At 44.3% G+C, this 27366-nt stretch overlaps 7 non-coding genes across 7 annotated transcripts; all 7 read right to left on the minus strand.

Moving 5' to 3' along the window:
• Positions 1-24322: 24322 nt before the first annotated feature.
• TRNAS-GGA (transfer RNA serine (anticodon GGA)) lies at positions 24323-24397 on the minus strand. Its single transcript has one exon. It is a non-coding gene; the product is annotated as a tRNA-Ser (tRNA).
• A 207-nt stretch (positions 24398-24604) lies between these two features.
• TRNAS-GGA (transfer RNA serine (anticodon GGA)) lies at positions 24605-24679 on the minus strand. Its single transcript has one exon. It is a non-coding gene; the product is annotated as a tRNA-Ser (tRNA).
• Positions 24680-24886: 207 nt separating this feature from the next.
• On the minus strand, positions 24887-24961 carry TRNAS-GGA (transfer RNA serine (anticodon GGA)). The gene has a single exon. It is a non-coding gene; the product is annotated as a tRNA-Ser (tRNA).
• Positions 24962-25450: 489 nt separating this feature from the next.
• On the minus strand, positions 25451-25525 carry TRNAS-GGA (transfer RNA serine (anticodon GGA)). Its single transcript has one exon. It is a non-coding gene; the product is annotated as a tRNA-Ser (tRNA).
• A 207-nt stretch (positions 25526-25732) lies between these two features.
• On the minus strand, positions 25733-25807 carry TRNAS-GGA (transfer RNA serine (anticodon GGA)). Its single transcript has one exon. It is a non-coding gene; the product is annotated as a tRNA-Ser (tRNA).
• A 207-nt stretch (positions 25808-26014) lies between these two features.
• TRNAS-GGA (transfer RNA serine (anticodon GGA)) lies at positions 26015-26089 on the minus strand. The gene has a single exon. It is a non-coding gene; the product is annotated as a tRNA-Ser (tRNA).
• A 207-nt stretch (positions 26090-26296) lies between these two features.
• On the minus strand, positions 26297-26371 carry TRNAS-GGA (transfer RNA serine (anticodon GGA)). Its single transcript has one exon. It is a non-coding gene; the product is annotated as a tRNA-Ser (tRNA).
• Between the last annotated feature and the right edge of the window lie 995 nt (positions 26372-27366).

The raw sequence follows: 27366 nt of genomic DNA on the forward strand, positions 1-27366 counted from the left end.
CACTACTATCAAAAACAAAGCGTTGACTGTCGCTGGCTTCTCGGGCTGAGATGGCCCCACAGCACGGTTTCATTGCCTTCACTGTGGCGACGTAGCGCACAGTAAATAATTATCGGCACGTCACTGTAGCTGCTTGCAAGGCGTCGATGCGCCGAGGGTGACGACGATGCTGAGGAGTGCGTATCGCAGCAGTCGTTTGAGATGGCTGCTCTGTCATCGGTGATGTATCGGAGCCACAGCGTCGTAAACACGATCAGCGTCCGAGAATCGCTCGCTCTTCTAGACCCAGTGCAATGGCATTTCTTCATCACAAGCACTGTGCACTCAACAGTTCCACCACCTTCCTCAGGTCGAAGTCTCATTTCATAACCGCACACAAGAGCCCTCACCTGCCAAAATGCGATTGCTGCGGTGTCGTTACGATATCCTTCTGCGATCGCTGCTGGCTCCAGCATAAGTAATCAGCAAGCACCTTGGTGCGCACACAACACTCAAATACTGCGTACATGCGCTCAGAGGCACTTTCACTGGGCAAGCGATGACAAGCGATGAATTGTGTCGATGGGAAGCACGCACTTCTTCGCGATGCATCGCCGAGGCTTCGCGCACAAAGATAAACCGGTACATTTTCACCAAACTGCGTCACTACGGGCACTACGGACCGCCATGTTGCAAGCGAAAGCCGTTGCTCCCGTATTTATGACTAGTGTCTCGTTTTTAGCTGGTGAAGCGGGGGCCTTAAGGCGCCTGCGATGAACAGCCGTACCACGGCGCTGCATTTCTATTCCCCTAATAGAGAAAGAGTGGTGATAACTGGCATTATCGAGAATAGCACTGTAGCGCCCCTAGGCGACTTCTCACCGTATGAACTGCCTCGAGCGTGCGACCCGCTTCAATGTATCCGCTTCTAAGCTTTCGCCTCACTGTCGCCACTCGCGGCAAGAAGTGCAAAATTTAATAATTTGCTCGATCTCCGTTTGTAATCAGAAATTTCTAGCATTCAAAACGAAAAACAGACACTTAAAGAAATAAAAATGTTCGTTATTTTATTTGTTGTATTTTAACGTATTCGTTTGAGCGAAAGCGTAGGTGCAAGAATGCGCTGCATGTACCCTGTTCGCATTCGATCGAGGATATAAAGATAGTTGCCGAAAGAGGAGGCACGCCCTTGACGCGCCCGGGAAAGGCGTGGCAAGCGGCTCACGGCAAGTCTGCAGACAGACAGCGGGACAGTCACGGTATTGCTAAGTTGCGATAATCCGTTGATAACAATACGCGGCGCTGGCGAGTTTCGTTGTGCAGCCGTCTGCGCTTGAAACGTGGAAGCAGCGTGCCGCGCAGGGTGCGCTCATGTTGTCATACGCGGCTTTTTGTCTACATATTTTTTTGCCTGCAGCCTTTGCGCGTTTCACGCTATCTCCGTTCACTGACTGCCGTCGAGCAAACTCGGGTAAAACTCGGGTGAACGAGAAACTCGGCGCATCCTGCATAGCACCCCTGTTCTCGATTTCTACCTTTCTCTGGTGTCCCGCTAAGGTAACAATGGTGCAAAGGATTGTCTTCCCAATGTATGCATTCCCACAGAACAGGAGCACATGATAAGCCACATTAATGGCGCGCGAAATAAAACATCTGTGCTCAACTTTCCACTGCCGCTCCAATCTGGGGTGATTTTTTTTTTGCTTTGTTGTGTACACTAGCACAGGTGCAACGTAGTCCCTTTGGTGCCCAAAGCAACTCTCACACCAGACCAGGATGTCAATTTTTTTTTAATTCTAAGCGGAAGTCTGGTTATGGGGGACAATTGTGAACTTATATTGTTGCTTTGTATCTTAATTATGTTGTTGACCTTTAACTTTAGCCACTTTACTAGTTTTCTGCAGGTGCTGACAGGCCATTGCACCAATGCTAGGTGTTGAAAACACCAGAGCAGGGCAGAAAGCAAGAACAGACATTTATAATTTGGGTGCCCACTGTGCTTTGCGCGATATGTTTCAATGAACGATAAAACTACTTCGTAGATAAACACATGTAAGGTAACAGAATTAAGCTCGAAGCCTACCATATCAGTAACTGGGAATCTTATACGTAAATTAAATTTCGTGATTCCCAGTAATGAAGAAACAGTTTTGAGAATATGTGCGAAGGCGACCAAGTCACTCATGCTCACAAAGGAAAAGAAATAAAAACAAGCAAGATTACAAGAACTTCGAACTTGCAACCTAAAGTAAGACACCTGACATGACTGATTTATGTATTTACTGAGCATAAATTACACCTAGCGCATAATCTGCTTGTACAAGATGACAAACAATGAGTTACTGTTGCTTTCTCTCTGGGGCATTTGGCTCTTCTGAACACATGCACATTGTATGGCACAGCTGCGTGGATGCAGCAGGGCATAGTTGTGAGTCAGCATCACTCTGTTTTTATGGTCCTGCACTATTATCGTTATATTTTATAATTAGCAAGCAGCCTAACCATCGGGTTGATCAGCTGTATTCTAAACAAAACATACTGACAGATTTCCCTGTTTCTTGCTAACATAAGGAGGCGGGTACATCCTTTCAGATTTCAAGAAACAGCTGTGCAACAGAACAAATGCTGAAGACAGAAAGTCTACAATGACCAGTACCTTTATTATTAAATGCCATGTACTAGCTCTTTCTGCAATGAATACCTCTATTTCCAAAAATTGTAGTCTGAAAAAAATAATTGGAAAATATTTATGTATGAAAGCCTCTAACCCTACAGCTAGAATAGAACTGGCAGAACTTTCTAAGTTAATCAACAAGCGTAAGACAGCGGACATAAAGAACTATAATATGGATAGAATTGAACAGGCTCTCAGGAACGGAGGAAGCCTAAAAGCAGTAAAGAAGAAACTAGGAATAGGCAAGAATCAGATGTGTGCGTTAAGAGACAAAGCCGGCAATATCGTTACTAATATGGATGAGATAGCTCAAGTGGCTGAAGAGATTTATAGAGATTTATACAGTACCAGTAACACCCACGATGATAAGGTGAGAGAGAATAGTCTAGAGGAACTTGAAATCCCACAAGTAACACCGGAAGAGGTAAAGAACGCCTTGGGAACTATGCAAAGGGGGAAGGCAGTTGGGGAGAATCAGGTAACAGCAGATTTGTTGAAGGATGGTGGGAACACTGTCCTAGAAAGGTTGGCCGCCCCATATACACAATGCCTCATGACCTCGAACGTACCGGAATCTCGGAAGAACGCTAACATAATCCTAATCCATAAGAAAGGGGACGCCAAAGACTTGAAAAATTATAGACCGATCAGCTTACTGTCCGTTGCCTACAAAGTATTTACTAAGGTAATCGCAAATAGAATAAGGAATACCTTAGACTTCTGTCAACCAAAGGAAGAGGCAGGATTCCGTAAAGGCTACTCAACAATAGACCATATTCACACTATCAATCAGGTGATAGAGAAATGTGCGGAATATAACCAACCCTTATATATAGCCTTCATTGATTACGAAAAAGCATTTGATTCAGTCGAAACCTCAGCAGTCATGGAGGCACTACGGAATCAGGGTGTAGATGAGCCATATGTAAAGATACTGGAAGCTATCTATAGCGGTTCCACAGCCACCATAATCCTCCACAAAGAAAGCAACAAACTCCCAATAAAGAAAGGCGTCATACAGGGAGATACGATATCTCCAATGCTATTCACAGCATGTTTACAGGAGGTATTCAGAGACCTGGAGTGGGAAGAATTGGGGATAAAAGTTAATGGAGAATACCTTAGCAACTTGCGATTCGCTGATGATATTGCCTTGCTTAGTAACTCAGGAGACCAATTGCAATGCATGCTCACTGACCTGGAGAGGCAAAGCAGAAGGGTGAGTCTGAAAATTAATCTACAGAAAACTAAAGTAATGTTTAACAGTCTCGGAAGAGAACAGCAGTTTACGATAGGTAGCGAGGCACTGTAAATGGTAAGGGAATACATCTACTTAGGGCAGGTAGTGACCACGGATCCGGATCATGAGACTGAAATAACCAGAAGAATAAGAATGGGCTGGGGTGCGTTTGGCAAGCATTCTCAAATCATGAACAGCAGGTTGCCACTATCCCTTAAGAGGAAAGTGTATAACAGCTGTGTCTTACCAGTACTCACCTACGGGGCAGAAACCTGGAGGCTTACGAAAAGGGTTCTGCTGAAATTGAGGACGACGCAACGAGCCATGGAAAGAAGAATGATAGGTGTAACGTTAAGGGATAAGAAAAGAGCAGATTGGGTGAGGAAACAAACGCGGGTAAATGACATCTTAGTTGAAATCAAGAAAAAGAAATGGGCATGGGCCGGACATGTAATGAGGAGGGAAGATAACCGATGGTCATTAAGGGTTACGGACTGGATTCCAAGGGAAGGGAAGCGTAGTAGGGGGCGGCAGAAAGTTAGGTGGGCGGATGACATTAAGATGTTTGCAGGGACAACATGGCCACAATTAGTACATGACCGGGGTAGTTGGAGAAGTATGGGAGAGGCCTTTGCCCTGCAGTGGGCGTAACTAGGCTGATGATGATGATGATGATGATCTCAAAACTGGTGCTAGTCTGAGTTCTTACAAACTAGACTTATTGAGTACTGTAATTATAATGCCTGCCACTGCTATAAATTTCTGTTAGCGAAAATTGTCGCATTGTCATGAAGCAGTTATGTTCAATTTTTAGCGGCAGTCACTGCTGAAACACTCAGTACCATACACAAAACAAAGATATGGAGTCAAAATGTAAATGTCGAACAAAGTTACAGTCGATTCTGCATTTCACGGAACTCTTTTTTTCTGTTAGTGTGCCACTACCAATTGCACATTCACAAACATTTTAGTACTGGACTTCTGGCAAATGCAGAAAATTTCAGTGTTTAACAGAAGCCCCTGGGAAGACAGCCCAGAGTCGCTTCGAGAAAAGGACTTGCCTTCAATTTGCGTCGCTATGTTGTAGGTCACTATAGCAAGGGGCCTGTTTTGCTGATTGAATATTAGTCGAAATAGTTTTATTACTTGTACTAGAGGTTTGAAAAGAGAGCAAAATGTAGAGTTCTTCATGCAGATTTCATATATGTCATTAGTATTTTTCTAGCTGGTTCTGGAGTTATGTCCTACACAATGGGAAAATACAGTGACCTTTGTGGGCACTCTCTTGTGTACTAAATTTTCCCAAAAAGCAGTGTGCTGTAGCTAACTAAATTCTTTGTAAACTGCAAAGTGCCAATATCTATTCAAACAACATGTAAAGTTACTGGAAGTATGCAAGATTAGTAGGCAGGCAGACAGGCCTGCCTACTAATCTTGCCTACTTCTCATGCTATTGTGAAAAAAAATTATTGAATATACTTCAAAAGCTTTTTCTCATAATAGCATTAGATAACCTTATGCACTTATAATTGTCCTATACTAACGAAATTTGGCATACGTACTCTTCAAGATATGCAGAATGCTGATATCTAATTGAAATTGCAATCTGTAAAACTATTTAAGGTGGCCTAATATTTTTTGCATAGTTCCAGTAATTGTACAAGCCGTTTGGATAGGTATCACCACTTTGCAGTATACAACTAGCTAAATAAGATACAGCATGAAGCTATTTCTGAAAATTTTATACACCAGAAAGTGCCCACAAAAATATTTTGCCACTGTGCAGGACATAACTAAAAACCAGCAGCTACAAAAAAATCAATAATTCAAATCTAATAAAACACTTCATGAATGACAGTATATTCAAATCTCTAGTACAAATATATAAAAAAGTTGTTTCGAGGAGTATTTCCCCTTAATAAGTGGGTGTCAGTGTATTCTACCAAAGCGTTAGAAAATGCCTTCAGGCATACCATGGGGAGCTTTATAAATAGCACAAGCACGCATCTGCCTAAAAAGCCCCACGCCCTGCTTGCACTCCTTAGTCATTTTTGCATTCTGTTGTGTCACCATTTGCATCCCTTAACATTGAGTGCGCAAAACCAAGAACAGCCTATTACCATATTTACTCGCATAATGATCGCACTCGCGTAATGATCGCACCCCTAAATTTTGTCGTCAAAATTTGATTTTTTTTATTTCCCGTGTAATGATTGCACCCCGAACTTGCCGAAACGATATGTCATGTGCCATGTCTAGCTAATAATGATCGCGCTTACCATCTGTCGACTGCTATGCGAACGACTCTTCAAGACAAACCAAGCGGTCTGGACGCACCAAACATTCTTAAGCAGATGCCCCATTTCATTCCTTTCATCACTTTCCGCACTTCTATGACAAAAAAAAAAAGCTACAACCAAACTTGCCTTTATTATGTGTAGGCTTTACAATAGTTGTGGTCAACAAAAACAACAAAAAAGGCATCTTTTGATTCTTCTTGTCTGCACTCCTGGGCACGCAACAAATCGCGAGCGGCAATGATAGCAGCCACGCTTACACTGATACGTTAGAAGTGTACCCTATTCATTCGCCGACGTTTGTAACGCAGCTAAGATATTCGCCCACCCTTAGCGGAAATGTGCCATATTAGGATAGTGGTGAAGACAAATGCCGCAGTTTCCGCAGCATGCCCGCCATATGTTCCTATGTCACTGGCAGCTAAGCGCGCCCATCTGTTTCTGTCTCCTCAAAGTGGACATGGCTATGTTATTTCCGCAAAATTGCTGATATTATTCATTACTGATACGGAAGAAACTGTTTGAATGCACGTAATGTACTCACGAGAAGAAAAAAAAATCAAGTGCGGCGCGCTCGGCTTGCTCTGCCGGCCACCATTTTTTTTTGTCCCGCACTACATACACCGGCAGCCGCCTATTTGTTGACCTGTTGTCATCCCGTAGCAAATGACAGATGAAATTTTTTTTTTCTTTTTGCGGGAAATTTAACCCGCGTAATGATCGCACCCCTGAATTTGAGTCAAATTTTTTTTCAAAAAAGTGCGATCATTATGCGAGTAAATAGGGTAACACTGAATTTTTAGCCTGTAAAGGTGTTGCATACAAATGGGGCAGCCAGCTCTAGTGTGACAATAAACAAATATTTGTTCTCACAATAATGAAACCAGTCATAAAATATATCCTCACAAATTTGGAAATGAATGCCCAAAGAACCTTGCTGATTGTCACATTAGTGTCCTAAACAAGATCTTTTGATGTTCATAATTCCTAGTTTAATTCACTTTCTCTAGTACTAAATGGGCTCTGACCTAGACTACTCAGTGCAGGAGACTAACCCAGACCTGCAAGCCAATATTTAAATCTGAAATAAAGACATTCATCCCACGACCACGTCACTGCTATGTCATCAGAAGCATGCATCCATGGACATATAGTCTGTAGAATAATTTTTACATGATCTGTACTGTTACTCTTGCACTAATAAATTAGGAAAGGCATTTGCTATTTAAAGCACTGCTGTAAACCTTTGTGTTTGTGAAATGCAATACTCAAAAGTGTAACACAACCAATGTGTGCATGAAACCTACGATGCCTTTGACATTCGTCAGTGTGGCAAACAGGCACTGAGAAATGCCAAGGGCACCATAGCTTTCGTTTCTCAAACCTTGTATGCGAGTATTACTGGTATCTTTGCAGTGAAACGAAGTCACATTATTATCAGACTTATGAGAGGAACTCATGTTTCTCTAGTTTAATATTTTCTTTTCTGTGCTCCTATATTCTTGACTTTTCCAAAAATAATGGGTGCTTGAAATAAGTACCCTATATTGCTCTTAAAATTTTTCTGCACCAAAGCCCACGTTAGGTTACATTTCTTGAACACTTTGCAGTGCTGTAGATTATCAAAATGAAGAAAAAAAATGCCATGAGTTTGCATTTTAGCCTTCTGTATAACAATTATGAACCTATCAATTGCATACACGAGTACAAAAGAACTACGATAAACTAGGCATAAAGACAGGCATACATTACAATAGCAGGAATCGATGGTGAGAATTCTAATAGAAAGGAACCATTAAAAACTAGGTACTAAAGACACATATGAATTATAGTAACAGAAGTATTTGCTAAGAAATTGAAGAGACACATAGAATGTCTCTTCAAATCACTCCACCCCAACATTCATCCGTGGTTCGATGAGTAACCACAGCTGCTGATGCTGCTGGGATAGGTGGGAGCTGAGGTAGAGCTGTGAAATAGGTGGAACATGTAGAGGGGTCACCAAAGGTTGCACGGTGGTTGCACAGCAGGTTGCCTTGATCTCCGGACTCACTCGACACTCACGCGTTGAGCCTGGTTATACGTCATTTGCAGGAGGCCTGGCCAATGTGTGGCACGGCTTGGGTGAAATTTCGAGGCAGCCTGAAAAACACAGATCCATATCTATAAGCACCAAAATATTCTTCACCATAGGGCAAACCTGGAGTTTACCATCGGCACATAGCAGATAATGAAAACAGACACAAGTCACCAGATTTGAGGTAGACAAATGTGCAAAAGTGTAAATGAATGTGAAGAGCTGCTTATAGGATGGAATGTTTCATTTTGCCTTTTGTAGATCACTAATAGTATCTTAACATAAAGTCAAGTGTACTTGGCCCTCCCTAAAAGAATTTATATTATGGGGTTTTACGTGCCAAAACCACTGATTATGAGGCACGGCGTAGTGGAGGACTCCGGAAAGTTCGACCACCTGGGGTTCTTTAATGTGCACCTAAATCTAAGTACATGGGTGTTTTCGCATTTCGCCCCCATCGAAATGCGGCTGCCGTGGCCGGGGTTCGATCCCGTGACCTCGTGCTCAGCAGCCCAACACCATAGCCACTGAGCAACCACGGTGGGTATAGCCCTCCCTATTTGTTTAAGTGGGCTATTCCATGCGAGCTGTCCCGACCTGGCACACGACCACTTGAAATTTTTTTGAAAAACTGGAGGCCCTTCAATATAGGACAAATATTAATTTCAAGAAATACTTAACTCAAAAAGTTTTTTTACTGGCGCAAGCACTAAGTGAGATTTTGTGTAACGCACCACACTATGCATCATAAAAGGCATAGCTAAAAAATTGGTTCCTTCATTAAGGGGGCCAAATTTTTCAGGACAATAAAGAGAGGCCTTACACCAAAAATCGTACTGCTTATTAGCCACCGCTCAGTTTAATATGCGTCATTAAAAATGGACAAAATGGCCCATTAACCTTATATCCATAGAACTGGCTTACAGCAAAAGCTGCAAATTTATGTAATCTACATATTCAGGACTTGTGCTGCATGCAAAAACTGGTTTCAGGAAGGTAAATTATGCAGCAGTGCACAGAGATGAGGATGAACTAGCAAAAAAGTCAGTTTTGGTTTAAGTTTATCAGCATACTTACTATTGAGACAGTCCTAGTAAATTTATGCCCAATACCATGTATGAGAGTACACTGTATAATTTTTAAATTGCTAAACCTTTATCAAAGCAGTTTTGTGTTAAGCAAGAAAAAAAATTGTACAAGTGGTCTCCTACTAGTTTCAAAATTTGTTATAGCGCTGCACGCAAAGAATTTCACTAAAAAAAAACTAAGCTTTAATGCCGCTGCCGTGCTTACCTGTGATGAAATGCGCCCCGCAATCTCGGTAATGCGTCGCGAATTCGTCCAGGATTTGCGACGAATTCTGCTCAGCGACAGAACTCTGCGCCTTGACGATAGCTCCGCTGTCCTAAGACACTGTGCGAGTTTGACTCTAGGCACGACACAGAAGCCCAGCGGTTGAAAGTTCTCATCGTTGGGTTTGTTTTTTTGACCGGTTGGAACAACCGTAGACCGCACAGTTGACCACTGCGGTTTTTCTTGACCACTGACCACTTTTCCAAGTTTATACAGCGTGTATCCGTAGAGGAAGCTTCCAGCGCAGCAGTATTGCAAACAAACAACGCCACATGCAACACACTAGGAACCAAAGGCTGGGGAACACCACACAACACTTACGGAACACAGCTGCAAGTATGCGTCGGCTGCTACGGCACAACCACAAGCATGGCGCCGGGCTCGGGGAACCGCAGCGCCACATTTCGGCCGAGTTTCAGTGCATACTCCCTATACCTAAAGCGCTAGTAAATCTTCAGAATACACAGGCTGTTTTTTCGACAACCTGTCTTCGCCAGCGAAAGTGACACTGGTGCTAGTATTGTATCTACACTTCAAGTTACGCAATACTTCGTATTCTACGGATTTTTCGATGCGACAGGCCACTCGTCATTGGGGTCGTTAAGAACGGTGTTTATCTGTTGCAGTACAGCTTTGCTATAATTTCAGATGCTCTCCTGAGGCTTCCGTCTGCCAGTAGTATTTTCGCATACATACGCGCACGCATGCCTATGAAACGTGTGTGAACTGCCAAGAGAAACGTGGAGCAAAATGTAGCCGTATCGGAAGGGCCGAGTACGCGCCGTTTGTAAACTCGGAACAAAAGCTGATATGCTTACCTGAGAGGTTAAGAGAAATATAGCACAGGTCACTCTCCACTTGTAGTCCTTCGTATGCATCTGGTCGTCTCTGCGTTGCGATCTCCCATATCACAAGGAAAACGCAGTGCAAAACCCAACACATCCGGTGCTTGTGACGGTCCGGCGAGCTGCACTTGCTCGATGTCGGCAAAGACGAAATCGGCGACATGCCGCTGCTGGCGGCGGTCCTCCTAGTCGCAATCACACAGCACGGGCAGACGTTCGCACCGTAACTTGCCGTAACGCCTGGTTGCAGTCGCCCCTAACGCAGCGCTTTCAGAACCACTCCATAGAATAAAGAACCACCACTCGACGACAACGTACACGCGCGAGATGCAACGCAATTGCAAAATGGCGTCATGCTATTGACGGCTTCGGCTTTGGATCATTCGTATCTGCACAACTGAGCAAAACAGTTGCGCTAGTTTCGGTTTTCTTTCCTCGCGATGAAATAAAAACTGTTTTGCTCACTTATAATTTTAAGTCACGTAAGTAATGTTCACGAATGAAACAGCCATGAATTTAACACGTGTCTTGAAATACCCGCTGCGTTCACTTCGCAGAGGCAAAATTTGCTCTTCCAAGTGTGGTTACGTTTGAAATATCTATCGCTGGGCTGTCGGAGCGTGCTCGAAGTGGGAAGACGAGGCGTAATTGTGCTTAATTTGCCATAACGGTGCGGCTGCCCTTGATCTCTGTCGAGTGCAGTTTGCTCTGATGTAAGGTAGAACTACAAAGCCGCCGATGTTACTGAATAATCTAGTGCACCTGAAGCTGCCAGAACTCCGGTATTTCCTCCACAATTTCTTGCGACTGCGTTCCGCTGTCACCAAATGCGAGCGTAGTCATTTGGCGAGAGATTTAGCAACACATTTTCCAGAAATATCGTTCACCGCTGTATCACGACGTGGAGAAGCAGCGCTGTTGGTCCTTTGTAAAATTTTCTGTTTATTGCGAATTTTGCGATAGCAGTTATATGGACACAACCGCCGAAATATATCTGTCGGTGTTACCGTGAGCTTACGTATAAAGTCAAGTGCAATAAGATCCTATCCCGCGCCGTTGGCTGAGCGCGTTGAAGGAAATGTTCGAGGCTGAGCCGGGCTGGATGGGCGCCCTAAGTCAAGTATCTATAGGTCACGTGATAAAACGCGCGCAAGCCGGGAGAGGGATGCGCTAGTTTAGCGTGCTTCTCCTCCTCTAGCCGTTGCTCTAGCCCGGTGTTGCGCCACCCTCGCTCTGTTTTGGAGATAATTTCCGAGGGATGCAACGCTGGGGGGGGGGGGGGGGGGGGGGAGGGGGCTCTCAGATAGCGCAATATTTCGGAGACGCTTTGAAGGAAGAGGCAGCTCCGCTCTGTTCGCGCCCTTCATCACACCAACGCTGTGACAGCGAGTGTTCGCGTTCATTGAGTGAGATCTGTCGATATTTGCACGTGCGCGCGTGACCCAGTGCTTGCTAATTTAAGGAGTAAGCGAATATTTACTGCAGTTTATTCAGCCGATGAAACTACGAACCTTGGTTCGTGCAATAGTTCGTGCAGTGGTTCATGCAGCATTGGGGTGAAACTGCTATATTTTTGTTCTTATATTTTTAGGGGGTTCCAAAGCAGTGTTGCGTACGCTAATATTTGTTTCTGGTCGCGGAACGCAACGCATTGCGGTAGCCCAGTGGCTTTGGTGTTGCGCTGCTGAGTTCGAGGTGACGGGTCCAATCACAACCGCGGCAGTCGCATTCCAACGGGGTCAGAATGCGAAAACGCGCGTATACCGTGCATTCCGTACACGTTAAATAACCCGAGCTGCTGAAAATAAATCTGCAGCTTCCCATTACCGTGCGCCTCATAACAAGATATTGATCTTGGAACTTGAATCTTCAAAATTTAATTTTATGTCGCGGAATTACATTTACAATCGACACTGTTGTGTGCGCCTGCTGAACTTGTTATCTCGTTGCTGTGCTCGCTTTAGTAGCCAATACTTTTTTTTAGATTTACTTATTGTCAGAATCCAGTGTGACAAATCCAGGTCTTCCTTAGCATAGGAAACCAACTATAGCTTAAGCGTGTGAGGTACCAACAAACACGGTCAAGGAAAATCAATATATAGAGTTCGAAGTAATTGCAGAACATGACAAGAATGAAAAAATGATACACCGCATTACAACCAGGATAGGAACCCGAGGGCCTGCCTAAAACAGAAGAGATTATCTGGTATTTCTTCTCCTGCATTAAAATCTTTCTCTCGCCAGACTCATGTCGAATATCAGAGGAACCGCGATCTTCCACGACGAATCTTCGCGTGCTATTGAGAGTCAAACGACCCATGCGCAAATGTTGACTCTTGTTTTCTGACTCTACTCGCGCAAAAGTGGGTCTTCGGAAGAAAAAAGAGAGTCAAGTTGCCATGACTCACTTTTTACTCTCTTTTTTTCTTAGAGTGTATGTTATCTGCAACTGCTGATTTCCAACATTCGTGAAAACTTAAATTCATCCCCCCGTAGGTCAGGTAATCTTTTTTGTATGTATATTTACTCACACACCACACGCGCTGTTTTTGGCGATGCTGCCTTAAGGCACAGCCTGTTTAAAGAAGGAGCGTAAGAGAGGAGCCAGGCTGCTAACACGCGTTGTACATGATGCGTATCGGTCATGGTACAAAGCTGTGTCACTACTTTGCAGCAACGTTAATCACGTTAGCGTCCAGATCTATCCTGAGGTGGGTTCTGCTGATGTCTTGATGAAAATATTAGTCTGAGACAGCAGAAACTGTGGAGGACACTTCGAAAGAGGGCGTTATTCAAACATTCAGGAAGCCGTAGAACCTTCATTTCGACTTCTGTAGGCTCTGGTCCAATAGCAAAGCAGCATTGTTAAGATGGGCCTGCTTGGGAAACTGACCTTCCAGTCACGTCTGCCTTACTGCGCCGAATCGCTTCGTGAAGCAAACAATGCGTCCCCTCTGACAGGCCATCGACGACACACAGGCGAGACACCTTTGGCAAATAGAGTGTAGAAATATGCCGTGCTGGGGGGGCCGCCAACCCCGACGCTGGCACCGTCAAATTCGAGAATAAGGGCGTCCTACGCAGCTTCCTCGTGGCCACTGCTAGCCGCCAAGGCCATTTGACAGAAGGGGCAGCGAATTGCTGGGCCCTCCCCATCACCATCATCATCATCAGCCTGGTTACGCCCACTGCAGGGCAAAGGCCTCTCCCATACTTCTCCAACAACCCCGGTCATGTACTAATTGTGGCCATGTCGTCCCTGTAAACTTAATCTCATCCGCCTACCTAACTTTCTGCTGCCCCCTGCTACGCTTCCCTTCCCTTGGAATCCAATCCGTAACCCTTAATGACCATCGGTTATCTTCCCTCCGCGTTACATGTCCTGCCCATGCCCATGTCTTTTTCTTGATTTCAACTAAAATGTCATTAACTCGCGTTTGTTCCCTCACCCAATCTGCTCTTTGCTTATCCCTTGACGTTACACCCATCATTCTTCTTTCCATAGCTCGTTGCGTCGTCCTCAATTTAAGCAGAACCCTTTTCGTAAGCCTCCAGGTTTCTGCCCCGTAGGTGAGTACTAGTAAGACACAGCTATTATACACTTTTCTCTTGAGGGATAATGGCAACCTGCTGTTCAAGATCTGAGAATGCCTGCCAAACGCACCCCAGTCCATTCTTCTCCTTCTGATTATTTCCGTCTCATGATCCGGATCCGCCGTCACTACCTGCCCTAAGTAGATGTATTCCCTTCCCCCTTCCAGTGCCTCGCTACCTATTGTAAGTTGCTGTTCTCTTCCGAGACTGTTAAACATTACTTTAGTTTTCTGCGGATTATTTATTATTTATTTATTTGGTACATACTGCTAGCCTTAACGAAGGCTTTGGCAGGAAAGGGTACATTCATAAAAGGGAAAATACATCATTCACACAGGGTTCAACGATAATCGATTAGAAGAGGCCTTGGCTTTGGTTTAAAAACAAGCTTATACATACTTACTTACAGCGACATAGACAATGCACATTCATGGTGACAATAGAACATAATGTAAAAACCACATTTCATCATGTGGCAACAAAGATATGGTTAGACAGCTTAGACAAAAAAGAATCGACGGTTGTACAATCGACAACTTCTTGTGGTAACATATTCCATTCTCTGATAGCTTGCGGGAAGTATGAATATCTGAAGGTGTCATTGTGAAACCTATACTCAGATAATTGTTTGTTGTGTTTCGTTCTTGTAATTCTAGTGTTAGAGTGTACTAAAAACTTATTTTTGTCTATTTTTAGGGCATTGCTCTGGAGAATAAACAGGAATTTTAGTCGGAGATATCTAGCACGATCGCTAATTGTTGGGAGCCCGGCTAAGCGTAGAAGTTCAGTTGGGGAATCTTGACGACGGCATTTATTATAAATGAATCTTACTGCTTTTCTTTGTACGTTCTCTAGCTTCGCTCTGGTACATTTAATGTATGAAAACCAGCATATGGCGCCGTATTCTATAACGGAGCGAATGAGTGACGTGTACGCGAGTAGTTTGGTGTTGGGTGAAGCATATCTGAGGGACCGTTTGAGGGAAAAAAGCGCTGAGAGAGATTTTGTTGCCACGTATGACACGTGTTTGTTCCATTTTAGATCAGAAGAAATAATTATACCTAAATGCTTGTATTCTTCTACCCTATGTAGTTCTCTTTGCTGAATTTCGTATGGAAAGGTTAGTGGTTCTTTCTTTCTCGTTACTGTCATGCAGACAGTTTTTTCTGCATTTATCGTCATCTGCCAGTCTTGACACCATTTTGCTATATTTTTAAGTGCGTCATTCAGAACAACCTGATCATCCTTGGTCTGTATTGGTTTATAAATAATGCAGTCATCTGCGAACATGGGTACCGTTGCGTCAATGCCATTTGCGATGTCGTTAATAAAAAGAAGGAAGAGAATGGGAGCTAAAACTGTGCCCTGGGGCACAGTTTAAGACCCATGCACTCTTCTCCTTTGCCTCTTCAGGTCAGTGAGGATGCATTGCAATTGGTCCCCTGAGTTACTAAGCAGGACAACATCATCAGCGAATCGCATGTTACTAAGGTATTCTCCATTAACTTTCATCCCCAATTCTTCCCAATCCAGGTCTCTGAATACCTCCTGTAAACCCGCTGTGAATTGCATTGGAGAGATCGTATCTCCATGCCTGACGCCTTTCTTTATTGGGATTTTGTTGCTTGCTTTATGGAGGACTACGGTGCCTGTGGAGCCGCTATATATATCTTTCAGTATCTTTGCATACGGCTCGTCTACACCCTGATTCCGCAATGCCTCCATGATTGCTGAGGTTTCGACAGATACAAACGCTTTCTCGTAATCAATGAAAGCTATATATAAGGGTTCGTTTTATTCCGCACATTTCGCTATCACCTGATTGATAGTGTGAACATGGTCTATTGTTGAGTAACCTTTACGGAATCCTGCCTGGTCCTTTGGTTGACAGAAGTCTAAGGTGTTCCTGATTCTGTTTGCGATTACCTTCGTAAATACTTTGTAGGCAACGGACAGTAAGGTGATTTGTCTATAACTCTTCAAGTCTTTGGCGTCCCTTTCTTATGAATTAGGATTATGTTAGCGTTCTTCCAAGTTTTCGGTACTCTCGAGGTCATGAGGCATTGCGTATACAGGGTGGCCCGTTTCTCTAGAACAATCTGCCCACCATCCCTCAACAAAGCTGCTGTTACCTGATACTCCCCAGCGGCCTTCCCCCTTTGCATAGCTCCCAAGGCTTTCTTTACATCTTCCGGCGTTACCTGTGGGATTTCGAATTCCTCTAGGCTATTCTCTCTTCCTTTATCGTCGTGGGTGCCACTGGTACTGTATAAATCTCTATAGAACTCCTCAGCCGCTTGAACTATCTCATCCATATTAGTAATGATATTGCCGGCTTTGTCTCTTAACGCATACATCTGATTCTTGCCAATTCCTACTTTCTTCTTTACTGCTTTTAGGCTTCCTCCGTTCCTGAGAGCATGTTCAATTCTATCCATATTATATTTCCTTATGTCAGCTGTCTTACACTTGTTCATTAACTTCGAAAGTTAGGCCAGTTCTATTCTAGCTGTAGGGTTAGAGGCTTTCATACATTGGCGTTTCTTGATCACATCTTTCGTCTCCTGCGATAGCTTACTGGTATCCTGTCTAACGGAGTTACCACCGACTTCTATTGCACACTCCTTAATGATGCCCACAAGATTGTCGTTCATTGCTTCAACACTAAGGTCCTCTTCCTAAGTTAAAGCCGAATACCTGTTCTGTAGCTCGATCTGGAATTCTCTCTATTTTCCCTCTTACCGCTAACTAATTGATCGGCTTCTTAATGCCGATCAATGAGTTATCCCAATCACCAAGACGCGCTAATTAAGTCAAGCATAGTAAGCTCCCCCCGCCCTTCTCGGTGGTAGTGACCAGGGTCCTCGGGGGTATTTCTCCGCTTGTGTTTAGTGAAAAAAAGTTTGGCAGTGATCATGCGCGCCCTCGTCCTCAAGGCGGATCTTTCGTCGACCATGGACGCTCCGATCGCAAGTAGGTGTGACGGCAGATTTCCCTGTCCTCGGGACTTTAGGAGGACCGAGGCGATTTAAGCGGGATTTTTCAGCTCCTCAGGTGTGCTTCATTTGAGTGATGCTAAACTGTTGAGACCTAGCGTTCTTTCTTCTTTGTGTAGACATTCTTGGTTCGTACTTTTTGTTCTGTATCAGTACCAGTTCATCCCTTCAATAACACTTTAAGCGTGGATGACTCGGATCAGCTACCCCTGTTGACATGCCTCACCACAACTTTTACAGCGTCAAAGTTTTACCGAAAATTCACCGTACACGAATAATGTTTCATTTGTCAGCGCTAACTTGTACCTCTCCATCCACACGTGCGACACTTGATATTCTCCGACGAAATAATTTGCTTCAACTGAACATTACTACAAAGACTACGTGTGCGACCTTAGGCTCTGTTTAAACGACCAGGTAAATCAGCAAGCAGAAAAAGAAAACTGATAACCACTTTATCTGTAGATATACAAAGCACAACTGCATTGCAGTTCTTGATGCTAGTTGAAGCTGCAGCAGCAACACCATCTGACGCCGATGAATCTTTTGCGGTGGAGACCATGAGCAACCTAACTCCTCATTCCACTTTAGATTACGATAAGAAAACTGCATTTTAAGCTTGCCCCGGATATAAAATAGGTAATATTAAAGACAGCGCTTCAAAATACCACATTCCTTGTTTGGTTGTGGAAATTAGTTCTTCAAACTGGAGGCTAAGGAGAAACTTGCAAAACTCTTCGTTGTTATCGTGTTATCTAATATATTATTGCTACATAAATGCCGAACACTATAAAGACTGCATTCACTGAATTACATGAATACCAGCAGAAGATACCTTAAATTTCTTTATTGACATACCACCTGAGAAGTGCGCGAAGGAAAACTAAATGAACAGCGCACTACTTCTCATGTCCAGTCATCGTTGTCCAGGGGTGTAGCCAGGAATTTATATCAAGGGGGGGAGGGTTCTCCACCGACAATGAACACTCCTGCCCCTCCTTGAACTCTCTTCCCCTCCCTCTCTCCCTCTCGCTATATATATATATATATATATATATATATATATATATATATATATATATATATATATATATATGCGTGTGTGTGTGTCTGTGTGTGTGTGTGGGGAGGTTGTGCACCACGCAAAGGCAAACTCAGTATTGCAGTAGAAGGATTTTTTACCAACAAGGATGCACGTTGTTGCGTTGCCGAAACAACACTTTGCTTCAACTCTGACAAAATTTTGTTTTTCATTTCTAGCGCTTGTAACTACTTCGCATCGTATTATGCTATTTTTTATTTTTTTATTTATTTATGTGGAGAGTACCCACATCGTCATAAAGGCATTACGCAGGGGTGAACAAAACATAACCTGTAAAGCAGAAAAGCTTTTGCACATATATACTCACAAACAGAAGCACAACAATAGCATTTAGAGAAAGCCATACAAATAAGGTGAAACAAAGAGGTTTTCAGAATATATAACACGTAAAGTTCTTTTAGAAGAGGGCAGTCACAGCATAGAATGTAATAAATCGTTATTTGACATGCTTACTATATCATTTGATAAACTGTTCCATTGTCTAATTGATTTGGGGAGAAAGCAGTAGTAAAGGTTGTTTGTGCTGTAGGTATAGGCTGAGATCTTTTTGTTATTATTACAGCGAGTCGATATGTATTCTGGTTCCAGACGATAGTTATAGTGATGGGTACCTCTCTGACTGTTATATATTTGGTGCAATAGTTTGATCCTTAGCTTCTGCCTGCGTATGTGTTGCAGATCCCATCTTAAACTGGCCTTCATATCTGAAACGCTAGAGTACGGGCTGTAATTCTTACAAATACGCCTTACTGCTTCGTCCCGTAGTTTTTCCAGTCTATTAATGACGCAATCTTGAAAGGGATTCCATATTACACAGGCATAATCATGTGTTGTTCTGGCATGCAAGAAGTAAAAAGTTTATTTAACTTCGCGTGTTGCCTGTTTAAAATTTCTGCGAATTTCTGCATCCTACTAGCTTTTGTATAACAATGTCAATATGTTATGCCAAATGAGTGATTCGGAGAAATATACGGCCAGATACTCGTATTCGGAGTTCATGCCGATAAGCGTGCCACTAATGTTATATCAATGCTGAAATTTGGATAATTTTCTGGAGAAACTTACGCTACTGCACTTCTGAATATTTAAATTTATGTTCCATATTTTACACCAGTTCGCTACCTTATCTAAATCTGTTTGCAAAGTACCGATGTAATTTTCAGTAATGATTTCTCTGTAAATCACACAGTCATCGGCAAATAGCTTTCTGGGTGATGTAATTAAGTTCGACAACGTCGTTCATGTAGACTAAAAGAACGAGGGGCCCATTACACTCCCCTGAGGAATGCCCGAAGAAACAGTTATTGGTGAAGGTACAGCGTTGCTTAGGATGACAGACTGTGTAATTGCTTTAGGTAGTTTCATGTGTAATTTTGAACATTTTCGTTTACATTTAATGCAGCAAGCTTTACATCTAAGAGCTTAGGGCACACAGTATGAAACCCTTTTTGAAAATCAATAAGGAACGCGTCTACCTGACTATTGTTACCAATGGCTTTGGATAATACATGCTATTGTATTAGTCACGTGTTGCAGGAATAACCTTTTTGGAATCCGTGCTGGGAAGGTGTAAAGAAACCGTTTGAGTCAAGAAATGCAAGTGTGTTACTATATGAAAAGTGTTCGAATATTTTGCAAGATATCAACGTTAGTAAAATCAGCGCATAATTTTCGCTGAGTTTTCTATCACCCGATTTAAAAACTGGTGCCACACTTGCCGTTTTCGAATCTTGGGGGATGAGGCATGTTTCCAAGGAAAGCTTACAGATGATCGTTAAATACAAAGCAACAATGCTGTGGCACTCTTTAATGACCACTGGGGATATTCCATCATGTCCAATTGCTTTTGTTTCATCTAAATGGTGTAATAAAGAATCGGCGCCACTAACATCAAATTCAATGTCTGCCATCATATCACCCTGATTGGCTTGGAAATCTCCCAAGGAGATACCTGAGAGAACGCGGATTTGAAGAACTGGTTAAAGCATTCTGCCCTCTGATAGTCTGATGTCACGGTTTTCCCGTTAATTGTTAAAGATGGTAAGGATAGGTCTTCTTTTCGGTTTTGTTTTACATATTTCCAAAACAATTTTAGGTTTTCTTTCAAGTCCTTGTTTAATTAGGTAGAATTGGTAGAATGTCCCCTACACTTGGGTAGTTTCACAAGGCACCAGGCAGACTCAGAATTGCTTTCAAATAAAATGTGCACTTGAATATGCATTTGATATCACAATAAATATTCTCCCGCCATGTCCATGCCTATCTTTCCGATAGACAGTAAAACCAGGCGGAAAGATTTCTACATTAGGTATAGTTTTGTCTAACTGTGATTCGGTGCCCATCACGATCAGTGGTTTAACAGTGGCTACTAAACGCGAGAAGCTATCAACATTGTTTTTTATGCTGCGATAATTTACAAGCAGAACAGAGAGCTGCTCAGGCTGCGAGCAAGTTGCTGGGCTTTTTTCGGAGGGAACGAAATTCGGAATGCGTCATTTGCTTCTATCCAGTGGCGAATGCGTCTGAAGTGGAACTAACGTCTGCATATCGCTATCCCAGACAAACGTTTGCCCATTGATGATCAATTTATTGTAACTGAGGCGAACATGATTTTCTTCGCTTTCTCTTTTTTCTTTCGTATAATTCCAAAGCTGGCGTCTTTTTTCTGGTGCGGCTCGAGTGAAAGTTCGGAGATGCTGCGCGAAGTTCCCTTTAGTCTATAAGCGTTTTTGAAGACGTTTGAAAAGCAAGCACTGTGAAAAGCATGCTACTACGGGCTAGTTTATACCTTCGTCAAGTAATAATATTAAAAGTGATCATAATTAAAAACTAAAATTTCGATTACAAAGTTATGGAATTATGCGAGTATATTATATGTTGATGACATAGCTGGTACTTAGAAACACGAACAACACTAAAAACGGGCTCAAACATAATTTAGGGACCGTTCTACTCTGTGAGGCGGACGACCATTGAAGCTGCTTAGCACACGACACAGAGCTGACATAGAATTTTAAACAAAGGTACGAACTCAATTGTTGTCTTCATGACTGGTCATCTTGACGAACGGTGCGCACAGACATTTATTGGTTTGGTCGGGCGTTGTTCTGTGTCTTGATCAGTAGGCGTAATATAGCATGCGTTGTGGGCATGCTATATTATTATTCATTTAGACATACAGGAGCGAAGTTCCGTGCTACAAGTTCGATAGTGTCATATGACGCAAGTTTCATACACTTTCGATGACCTGTTGTCCGACTCTGTGGAAGTAACTTGCGATCATGGTATTGAACTGATGACGCGACGCATATGGTACTTGTTCGCACTCTGGAATTGATGAGGTAGACAGTCCGAAGTAGCAGGGTTGCTTCCTACTTAGAAGTCTTTTTTGGTCGTGATGGTGGTGACGATGGCCTTGTGGTCGCTACGGTAAACACTGATCGGCTCGGGTACAATATTGAACAGGTTCTTAGCTAGAGTCAAATCGATACACGACCCATTGATTGTGCTCAATGAAATGCTGTGCTCGGCAACTGCTCGTTTTCTTATTGTGCTCCAGCATGGACGACTACCGCCACATCGGGGAGCCGCTGGAGACTAGCCACTCACGTGACTGGAGCGCTGCTGCCCCGAGGAGCCGGCCCAAACTAGACACGAGCGACGTACCCGCCACCCCAGGAGAGCGTTAGAAAATTATATGGGCACGCACAGGTTTGGAACGACGACAAAGGGTGGGCGTTCAGCTTTCGCTCGCGCACATGAGAATTTCTCGGCAGGCTAGCCATAAACAGCTTCCCTGTAAAAGAAAACAACGCACTATCGTATCGCTTCTTGTTTGCAACGCATGCTTGTTGCAGCCCCGAGAACAGTGAAGAAAGCGTTGTTTTAGAGGCAGGTCTTCTAGTGAGTGGTTCGGCCATGACTACGTGCGGAAAGGGGAGGTCACTATTTTGCAAGTCGCCTATCAGTCAATTGTGTTTGCGGCGTTGTGGGCATGCTATATTATTTTTCATTTAAACATACAGAAGCGAAGTTCCGTGCTACAAGTTCGATAGTGTCATATGACGCAAGTTTCATACACTTTCGATGACCTGTTGTCCGACTCTGTGGAAGTAACTTGCAACCATGGTATTGTACTGATCACGCGACGCATATGATACTTGATCGCACTCTGGAATTGATGAGGTAGACAGTCCGAAGTAGCAGGGTTGCTTCCTACTTAGAAGTCTTTGTGAAAATTACGGCATCCGTAGCTTACAGTAAAATAAGGGCTAGAAGCTCCTTGAGATTTGAAAGTTGCGGGTTTCCTGACACCCGGTTATTGCGAAAATTACCAATACGTTTAGTTCAAATGGCTATCCGTAGCAAGCCGCGTCGGTTACGGCAGGGTAGGTAAGCCTCAGCTAGGAGATTGGCCACGGCGGTCTGGTGTTGGAGTGATCGGGCAGTGCCGAGGCAGTTTCCTTATATCAATAATTATCCGCTAAGTTCTTGACGGCTTATATGCTCGTCACTCGCCCCCCCCCCCCCCTCCTCGTATCAATACCCCTGTCCCATTCTTAAATCTATGTTCCATGAGCCACTGCCACATTCTTTAATATATGCAGGGTTGTTGAACGGCGTGGCCCCTAACATGCCTATCAGGGGGGTGGGGGGTGGGGGGGTGTTCTACTGCTGATTTTTTTTGTCGCCTCCCTTTTCACGCTTCAAATATGCTTGCAAGCAGAAAAGTCAGGCTGCACTCTGTGTGCACAACCGGTGACAAGTACAAAGCACATGCTGCTCGTTCTCCAGAGAATCGCAATGCCATTGCTCTTGCAACAAGCACAATAAAAAATGTAAACCTTGACACAGCGTTTTGCGTGTTTGTGGATTTTCCCTTCGATAAAGTGTTTCTCTCTGTACCCTCTCGTGGTCCCTGCGTGCCTGTTATCAGCACACACGCCAGGGAATGAACTTGTGTGTTGAATCAACTTGTGTAGAACTTGAAGAGGAATGAACTTCTGTGTTCACTTCAAAAACGCCTCGACAACGGCCGTAATTGAAGCTGAGGCCTCCCAAAATTTCTGAAATGATAGAATACCCGCGGGCTTCGGCCTTTTTTATTGTTTTTTGGTAAATTTTAGTCGCTTTGGTTTGCAAGCGGCATAACGTCAGTATGAAATTAAATATCAGCATACGGGCCCGTTTCATAGAGACACTGCAATAGTGATCGAGTTAAACATGTGTTCTCCATAATCCATCTTTCACAGTCTTCACCTTGATCACTGTTCTATTTCACGCCTTTTATGTACTTTCTCGAAGGGCGAAATGGACTCTCTTAACTGCCCACTAGCCGTTGTCTCTTCTGTATGGGAGGCCAAATATCTGAAGTGCCCTAATATTTGCTATATAAGATACTGCAATTCTTATAAATAGGCTCTCTGTACTTGTTTTTTTGTTTTTCCTCTGTGCTTCCTCTAATTATGTTCCCTCTTCATTGCACCGCCCGCCATTTTCTCGCCAATGTTTGGCTGTCAGCCATCGCTAAAGCAGCCAGGAAAATTTTTTCTTTAAATTATGGGACTTTACTTGCCAGGACGACGATCTGATTATGAAGCACGCCATAGTGGGAGACTCCGGATTAATTTTGACTACTCGGGGTTCTTTCACGTGCACCTAAATCTAAGCACACGGGTGTTTTTGCATGTCGCTACCATCGAAATGCGGTCGCCATGGCCGGGATTTGATTCCGCAACTACGTGCTTAGCAGTGCAATACCAAAGCCACTAAGCAACCACGGCACCTAATTCTTTCTTTAGTCCAACAAGCACAAATAAAATGGTTTTCCTCCAGTCAGACGCGAGCTCACGAGGACGCACCTTTGGCCTATTCATTGTTGGCGTGAGGGTGAAGTCGTTTTGTACATATGCATCGGAGGAGGATTACCCCTTCCCTCAAGCAGGCCATTGTCGTCATGCACTGGCCAACATGCACTCGTCTTCATGCAATTGTCCCCATAGTGTTGTCATGCCATCATCATAATTGTGTTGTCGTCAACCAGTCATAGTCACGTATTCGTTTTGAATAAAGGGAAAATCAGACATCCACCCGTTCGTAGCAAATGCTACAAAGGAAACCCATACGGGTTCCTCGAAAGAAAAGCCTCATAGTTGAAGAAAAATTCGTCCTGGTCCGGGACTCGAACCCGGGACCACCGCCTTTCCGGGGCAGCCGCTCTACCATCTGAGCTAACCAGGCGGCTAGCAGATGGCAGGGCGAAGTCGAATTTGTCGACAACACACGAGGCAAAGGCAAGGTTTGACGTAGTAGTTCTGCAGAAACCCGCAAGGTGGAGAGAAGTAATGAATAAAGGGAAAATCAGACATCCACCCGTTCGTAGCAAATGCTACAAAGGAAACCCATACGGGTTCCTCGAAAGAAAAGCCTCATAGTTGAAGAAAAATTCGTCCTGGTCCGGGACTCGAACCCGGGACCACCGCCTTTCCGGGGCAGCCGCTCTACCATCTGAGCTAACCAGGCGGCTAGCAGATGGCAGGGCGAAGTCGAATTTGTCGACAACACACGAGGCAAAGGCAAGGTTTGACGTAGTAGTTCTGCAGAAACCCGCAAGGTGGAGAGAAGTAATGAATAAAGGGAAAATCAGACATCCACCCGTTCGTAGCAAATGCTACAAAGGAAACCCATACGGGTTCCTCGAAAGAAAAGCCTCATAGTTGAAGAAAAATTCGTCCTGGTCCGGGACTCGAACCCGGGACCACCGCCTTTCCGGGGCAGCCGCTCTACCATCTGAGCTAACCAGGCGGCTAGCAGATGGCAGGGCGAAGTCGAATTTGTCGACAACACACGAGGCAAAGGCAAGGTTTGACGTAGTAGTTCTGCAGAAACCCGCAAGGTGGAGAGAAGTAATGAATAAAGGGAAAATCAGACAACCACCCGTTCGTAGCAAATGCTACAAAGGAAACCCATACGGGTTCCTCGAAAGAAAAGCCTCATAGTTGAAGAAAAATTCGTCCTGGTCCGGGACTCGAACCCGGGACCACCGCCTTTCCGGGGCATCCGCTCTACCATCTGAGCTAACCAGGCGGCTAGCAGATGGCAGGGCGAAGTCGAATTTGTCGACAACACACGAGGCAAAGGCAAGGTTTGACGTAGTAGTTCTGCAGAAACCCGCAAGGTGGAGAGAAGTAATGAATAAAGGGAAAATCAGACATCCACCCGTTCGTAGCAAATGCTACAAAGGAAACCCATACGGGTTCCTCGAAAGAAAAGCCTCATAGTTGAAGAAAAATTCGTCCTGGTCCGGGACTCGAACCCGGGACCACCGCCTTTCCGGGGCAGCCGCTCTACCATCTGAGCTAACCAGGCGGCTAGCAGATGGCAGGGCGAAGTCGAATTTGTCGACAACACACGAGGCAAAGGCAAGGTTTGACGTAGTAGTTCTGCAGAAACCCGCAAGGTGGAGAGAAGTAATGAATAAAGGGAAAATCAGACAACCACCCGTTCGTAGCAAATGCTACAAAGGAAACCCATACGGGTTCCTCGAAAGAAAAGCCTCATAGTTGAAGAAAAATTCGTCCTGGTCCGGGACTCGAACCCGGGACCACCGCCTTTCCGGGGCAGCCGCTCTACCATCTGAGCTAACCAGGCGGCTAGCAGATGGCAGGGCGAAGTCGAATTTGTCGACAACACACGAGGCAAAGGCAAGGTTTGACGTAGTAGTTCTGCAGAAACCCGCAAGGTGGAGAGAAGTAATGAATAAAGGGAAAATCAGACAAACACCCGTTCGTAGCAAATGCTACAAAGGAAACCCATACGGGTTCCTCGAAAGAAAAGCCTCATAGTTGAAGAAAAATTCGTCCTGGTCCGGGACTCGAACCCGGGACCACCGCCTTTCCGGGGCAGCCGCTCTACCATCTGAGCTAACCAGGCGGCTAGCAGATGGCAGGGCGAAGTCGAATTTGTCGACAACACACGAGGCAAAGGCAAGGTTTGACGTAGTAGTTCTGCAGAAACCCGCAAGGTGGAGAGAAGTAATGAATAAAGGGAAAATCAGACAAACACCCGTTCGTAGCAAATGCTACAAAGGAAACCCATACGGGTTCCTCGAAAGAAAAGCCTCATAGTTGAAGAAAAATTCGTCCTGGTCCGGGACTCGAACCCGGGACCACCGCCTTTCCGGGGCAGCCGCTCTACCATCTGAGCTAACCAGGCGGCTAGCAGATGGCAGGGCGAAGTCGAATTTGTCGACAACACACGAGGCAAAGGCAAGGTTTGACGTAGTAGTTCTGCAGAAACCCGCAAGGTGGAGAGAAGTAATGAATAAAGGGAAAATCAGACAACCACCCGTTCGTAGCAAATGCTACTTCTCTCCACCTTGCGGGTTTCTGCAGAACTACTACGTATTCGTTTTCATACCGCATCGCTTCACCACAGAAAGATTATTGGCTCGCGCCTATCAGCCTAAAAGGTTGTGTATCACCAGCACTATCCTCAGCGCTAAGGTTCATGTTCAGTTTTCAGTATAAATAGTTGCATCATAGCGAGCAATAATTTACCCAGAAGATTAAAACCACGCTTTTCTCCTGTTATTCAGCATGCCGCCCGATATCGGAAAATGGAAGCCAAAATGGGCTCAATGACCGCAATGGCCATGACCTCTAACGTCCATTGTTGGAGGTCACGTGATAAATTTCACTCTAGAGAACGAGAGAGAAAGCGCGAGTGCATATGTAAGCAGCACGCCGTACCTCGGAGGTAATCAGCTCCGGCTAAACCTGAGCCGAGGTCGCCAATGGCCTCATGCACGCGGTTTCTCCGGGCGCATAGAAGTGGGTGTCGGTTAATTTGAAGTTTTGAGATGGTTTGAATCAATAAGCAGCCCGATGCATGCATTCCTGCTGCCGATGCTTTTCATTAGAACAGCGTTGTGAGAGCCGGTGTTCATGGTAATTGAGAGAGATTTGTTCCTCTCTCCCTGTGCACATGCTTGAAAATATGATAGTAAGCGAGCGGTTGGAAAATTTTGTATAGTTAGTAAAACTACCAACCTAACTTTCTGTAGTTGTGCAAATACTTTGTTCTCGCTATAAATGCTTCGGCTATCTGGCGAAACTGCGACATTTATATTGCCGCGACCACACGACTACATTGAAGTAGTTCTTGGCCATAGGTTTTGGGCAACTTAGGTGCACTATAATTCCGTAGTT

The sequence above is a fragment of the Dermacentor andersoni genome, chromosome 8 (assembly GCF_023375885.2).
Source record: "Dermacentor andersoni chromosome 8, qqDerAnde1_hic_scaffold, whole genome shotgun sequence".
In the NCBI taxonomy this organism is placed as follows: domain Eukaryota; kingdom Metazoa; phylum Arthropoda; class Arachnida; order Ixodida; family Ixodidae; genus Dermacentor; species Dermacentor andersoni.